Here is a 6,220-nt window from a genome sequence, read left to right as displayed (position 1 = left end):
AAAATTATGACCAACAGTTGGTTAACAAAAACTTGCTCAAATATTGGGCAAAGTATTTACCCAACATAGTTGGGCAAATATTTTTTACCAATTATTGTTCAAAATTTGATCAAACTGTTGGTCATTTTACATGGTATTGGTTCATATGTTGGTTTATTTTTTGCATAACTGTTAAGCAAAATATTTGACCAACATAGTTGGGTAAATATTTTTCACTAATTGTTGGGCAATATTTGATAAAACTGTTGGGCAAAATAACTAATCTAGTTGATTGGACCAATTGTTGGACACAATTTGATTAAACTGTTGGGCATTTTACACATTATTGGTTCATACGTTGGTTTATTTTTTGCTTAACTATTGAGCAAAATATTTGCCAAACATAGTTGGGCAAATATTCTTCAATTGTGAGGTGAGTTTTCTCTAAATTTATTATAAATGCATACATTATTACACGGTGTTACCTGCCTTATTTCATTCTGACCAATGTGTATCGGAAAAAACACTGAGAAATTCAGTGCAGTTATTTTCAAATACTTGATTGATTAATATGTATACGTAAGCTTATTGCATGCATGGCTATGCGTGCATATCACGGGTGCCTGACTCGTACATGTCGTAAAACAACTTCACTAAATTTCTCAGTATTTTTTCATACACAGTGGTCAGAATGAAATGAGGCAAGTAACGCCGTGCAATAATGTATGTTTTATAATTAATTTAGAGAAAACTCACATTTAAAGGTGTCAAATAGCTGTCTCAGCCCCCCACTCTGCCAGCACCCATGCCACTACGTCATCCGCCATTTTACGATAAGATCGAAAATGTGCTTTCCAGAACCGAACCGCGCGAATGTTGACCAACTGTTGTTCAATGAAAAGACAACAGTGCGCATGATCGAAAACTTTGCTCAACATTTTACATCTTTTTGCCCAACAACTTGTAATTCACGCAATTTACTACAAAGTTGCCCAACTGATGTGATTTATTTAGCACAACAGTCGTATATAAATTACGTGGCCAAAAACTTAACCAACTGTACTCCTCTCGTAGTAAAATAAAGAAAAATAAATGGTCAAAATAAGAGGTTGCCCAATAAGAATTTAGATTTAACTATTATTGGGCAAGCTGTGACCAACAAATAAGTAAAAGAGTTTGCCCAACCAAATAGGTAGAAAAATTTGACCAACTTTTTTGCAGTGTAGCTGAAACATTTGAGTGTATTATGATTGAAAGAGTATCTTGAAATTTTAACCCTGCATAATTGACCTTTGACACTTGATATTTCAAGTTGTCTTATACTAGTATCTCTTACATAGATCTATGCTTAACCATGGAAATGGCTTAACCTAGCTCTAGATCAGAGCCCTCGCAGTACCTTATAAGATCCAGTGATCCCTGAGTAAAATAAACCCAAGTAAGTGAATGACTAGTAAAGAAAATGTAAGGCCAATCCCTGCCTGGTTAGACCATTCTGTAAAAAATAATACCACCCCTAGTACAGAGCTTGCCGAAGGCAAGCTACATCACTAGGCAAGCTACATAAGTCACCAATCAGCACTTCCCTGTCACCAACAAGTAGGACCACTATGCAGTATTACTGATGTCTATCCACAGATATTGGTATACCCCACCGCTCAAATCCACTAACCGAGGCGCAGCCGAGACCGGTCTTTACTATAGTGTCAGGGGGCATTTGGCATGGTTTTTCATTCTTTCTTTCAATTGGATGGAAAATAGGTCGGCTTTGGAGCAAAGCTATGCTTAACCATACGTCGTAGATCTACACGTTTTGAGAGTCGATCGGCTCAAGATGCTCAATGCGTTATGAATATGACGTACTCCCCATTAGGCCAAGTAAAATAAAAAAAACATGCTTCACGTCCGGGTTTTCAAAAAAAAAAAAAAAAAGCAGGAAGAGGGGGCTTTTTTTTTTATCACAAAATTGGTGTAAATACCCATATACTTAGAGCTGTTTTAGCGTATACAATAATGCCTGGGAAAAAGGAGGAGGCCCTTTTTTATTTGTTGTTCTGAGAGTTACACCCCCTCTAATGATCACAAAATCTTCCTAAAGTGTTTCTTGTATCTTGACAAGGCTATAGAAAGCATCCCAACTTCCTAGACATAGGCCTATATTTTGAAAAGTTATAACTGAATTTCAAAAAATAAAAATATATTTGAAGAAACCTCAAAAAAGGAAGTGGGAGGGGACGTGAAACATGTTTATTTTTTTTATTTGGCCTTACAGAAAAGTACAGCACTAATTTTTGGCATTAAAACAATATTATAAAGTTATGCTAAATGAAACATAGGCTATAGCTAAATCCTAATCATTCATTTAGTCTACTGGAGATAAAAGAAAAGTACGTTTTTTTTCTAATTTCTTGACAAAAAGAGCCAAAAACATGCATTTTCGGCATGATTTCTGACAATCGAGTCACAAAAATCACAGACTTGGAACAACTCTAGGTTAAATACCACTAATTATGTATTACACGTGTTTCAATGGGAAAATGCCTAATTTCGGGTGGAATTTTCTCATATTCAGAACTCTCACAGTTCAATGCCACCAATATCAGGTGAAACTATATAATTTAGATGCCAAATGATCAAAAATTCAACATAGGTTGACCTGAGACTTTTCTTGTTTTAACGCACTGAACCGTAAACACCTTAAAATGACAGTGCGCCCTCGAAGCTGAAAGTTACAATATGATAAGGCGACTATTTACTAAAAACCGAAGCCGTGCGTATGAATTTTGGTACTATTACATCAAAAATGTCATGTAATGAGAGAAAATGTACCATTTTGAAGCATCAAACTCTAAAAAGAACTTTTTTGGCTATATAACTTGATCAATTTCAGCGATTTTAATGCAGTTTTTTCGAATGCCATGAAAACAAATAGTTCCTCATCGTATTTCAATGTATCGCCCAGGCCTATTTAGTGGTATTTAACCTCTAAGCATTCAAAATCTTGAGTAGGCCCATGTGCAGAGATTTTGCTCTAATATTCACTTTTTTGTGTGTTACTTTAATTAAACAGTTGGTTATAAGAATGAAACATGTCTTTTCCGGGGATGGATAAATGGCGAGTTAAGTGATGGTAAGTTATGGGCGAGTTACTGTTAGACCATTGGGCGAGTTACTGTTAGACCATTGGGCGAGTTACTGTTAGGCCAATTGGCGAGTTACGGTTAGACCATTGGGTGGATAATTATATGCTAAGATGGTGGTGGTGTAGTGTAGGAACAGGGTGGAAAGCAGTTATACTGTAGCTTGGGGTGGGTTAAGGTGTGGTGGGTAGGGTAGAGCGTGGGAGTTGGGTTACGGTAATTTTGGGGTCATTCAGGGTCATCTGCGGTCAAATCACTATAGATTGTCGCAGGTTTATGAATTTTGGTGGGAACGAACACTGAAGCGAGACAAAAAATGTGACGGTCATTTTGGGACCACCCAAGGTCAAATCGCTATAGATCGTTGTATGTTCATGAAATTTGGTGGGAATGATTACTGAACGAAGACAAATAATGACATGATCATTTTGGGGTCATTCTGATTTAAATATATGACTAAACTAAGCATCAGAACTCTATCAAAAAAAAAAAAAAAAAGTTGTTTTGTGTATTGGGGGTTGGGGTGTGTTTGCATGGGGGGTGAGATTCACTAAGCCCAAATAGTTTTTTGTGTTTTCATGTCACAGATCGTGGGAATCAATAACATCAGATCTTTGGAATATTCAATAAAGACTGTATTGCTTTGTATCTAGTTCTAAGGAAAAGGAAATAAAAGATGATATTTACTCAAATTTTAGTGCCATTTCACTACCGTACTGGTAGCTTCTTCAGATTGGCAGCCCATCCTTGTTTTCCGCTTGTTTTTATTATTGAAGAAAAAAAAAAAGAGACTAGTTTTCATATGACGTCCTCTCAACTGGACCAAAATGCTATATTGCGCAGATCAGCAACTGATCAAGTCACGCATTTACCATGACGTCCGACGCAAACTAGTCTTTTTAATTCGGTCTTCAATTATATCAGCAGTCGCCATAGAGGGCATGATGAGTTGGTCAAAGATGTTGTTGAGTTTGCAAGTGTGGAAAAAAGTAAAGGTTGGAAATTTGGATCTTGGTCAGTTCCTTTAAAGCCATAATGTGTGATTTGCATAAAGAATAGATTCCTATTTTTAAAATGTTAGTTTTCACTGATCACATTGTCCTCTTTAATTTTAAGCCAAACAAGTGAGGCAAAACGAGGAAAATTGCTATTTCATTCCAGCGCCTATACAATGTGTGTGTTAGCTCGCCGATCATCTTATTATCATGTACATTGGCGTAGTTTCACACAGCTAGGACGAACAAACAAGACGTAAGACTAATAGCGATATGCACACAGTTTATACGTCACTGATTGAATGATTCATTAATGCACGCAATGTGTTTAGCCACCACTCGATCAGTGAACTCTGAATAAAACCGGAGATCTCCGGTTTTATTATCCGGTTTTATTATACAAAAACTTAACTTTTACTGTAATTAAAGCTCTTCCATGTTAGTCTTAAGTTCACATGCTGTACACCATTGAGTATTACAAATTTACAATCATGCAAAAAGTAGAAATTCAACTTCAAAAATTTAAATTACAAATTAAATTCGCTAAATGGTCCAACCATAACTCGTCCAATGGTCTAACAGTAACTCGCCCATTGGTCTAAAAGTAACTCGCCCAATGGTCTAACAGTAACTCGCCCAATGGTCTAACAGTAACTCGCCCATTGGTCTAACAGTAACTCGCCCATTGGTCTAACAGTAACTCGCCCAATGGTCTAACAGTAACTCGCCCAATGGTCTAACAGTAACTCGCCCTTAACTCACCGCCACATAACTCGCCAACTAACCATTCCCGTCTTTTCCAAAAATTAGAATGCATAAACTGAAATTAGTATGTCTTACAAGTTACAACTTATGCACAAGTAAAACAAGTCTTTGGGCTTAATTGTGATACGATCAAGCAAAATCAGTCGGAACTTGGAAATACTGATTTTGAGATATATAGCCAAACAAAGGAAATATTTCCTTTTGTTTTGGAAACTCTGTAATTGCTCATATCTTTGGAACTGGTTGTTCAATTTCAATGGGGTTTTCTGCAAAATACAGCTTTGTAAGTGCCTTTTACTAGCCTATAAGAAACTGAAAATTCCGAGTTCCGACTGATTTTGCTTGATCGCATCACAATTGTCACAGCATACAACAAACACCCTATAAAACGCATGTTTTTGGCCAATGATATTAAAATTGGACTTTAATTGCTATAGTTAGGACTAACTAAATGATTATTAGGATTTAGCTAGTTTTCATTTTGCAAAACAGGATAATATTTCTTTAATCCGGTAAATAATCCCCAAAAATTAGTTCTGTATTAAGGAATAGGGAGTAGATTCTCGCATGAACATATAAATAAGACGTACCGTAACATTAAAAGGGTATTTCGTGATCCACAGCCTCATCCCCCCCCCACTTTTCTAAAAAAAAAGTTGACATTTTTATATCACTGGAAGCCTCTGGCTACATACAAAATATTTCTTGCTGCAGGTTAAATCGTTTAGCAAAGATACCGTAAAATTTGAATTTCGTTCTGGTATACCAGAACGAAATTACAACACATTGTCTATGGAGCAGTGCAGTAGGGCCTACACATGAGCATGCATAACTCGCAAACGCAAAATCGGAATCCCTACCAATAAACAAAATAGTAGGCCTAGGCCCTACCAATAGATTGTAGGCCTAATTGTTTAAATAGTATAGGCCTAGGCCTACTAGTACGGCAACAATTAACTATAATTTTAACTGTAAAATGTATTTTATCGTAAAATGTAGGGTAAGATGGGGGTAAATGGGATAATTAAGGATATTTTTGGATATAAAACCTCCCCTCCCATTTTATTTCCCATTTTATCGTATTCCTTACTCCCCCACGTTCTTCCCTTAATTTTTCCTCTTTCCTGCAATGTCATCCTATCCACTTCCATGTCCTACACCGCATGCACGTTGCGCACACTGAACCAGCGCCACCCTTTCATTTCAGATGCATTTATCTGTTTAGTGTTTCTAGTCAATTTTATATTTCGCTTCGCGTCACTTCCTTTTTGGTCAGTATAACTTTGTGACCTTGAACTAGATACAATATAATAGCAATTGCAGGGACCGTGTACGCGTGTG

This window comes from Amphiura filiformis, chromosome 2 (assembly GCF_039555335.1).
Source record: "Amphiura filiformis chromosome 2, Afil_fr2py, whole genome shotgun sequence".
Lineage (NCBI taxonomy): Eukaryota > Metazoa > Echinodermata > Ophiuroidea > Amphilepidida > Amphiuridae > Amphiura > Amphiura filiformis.
The sequence above is the reverse complement of the archived record's forward strand: the minus strand, read 5'-3'. Positions refer to the sequence as shown.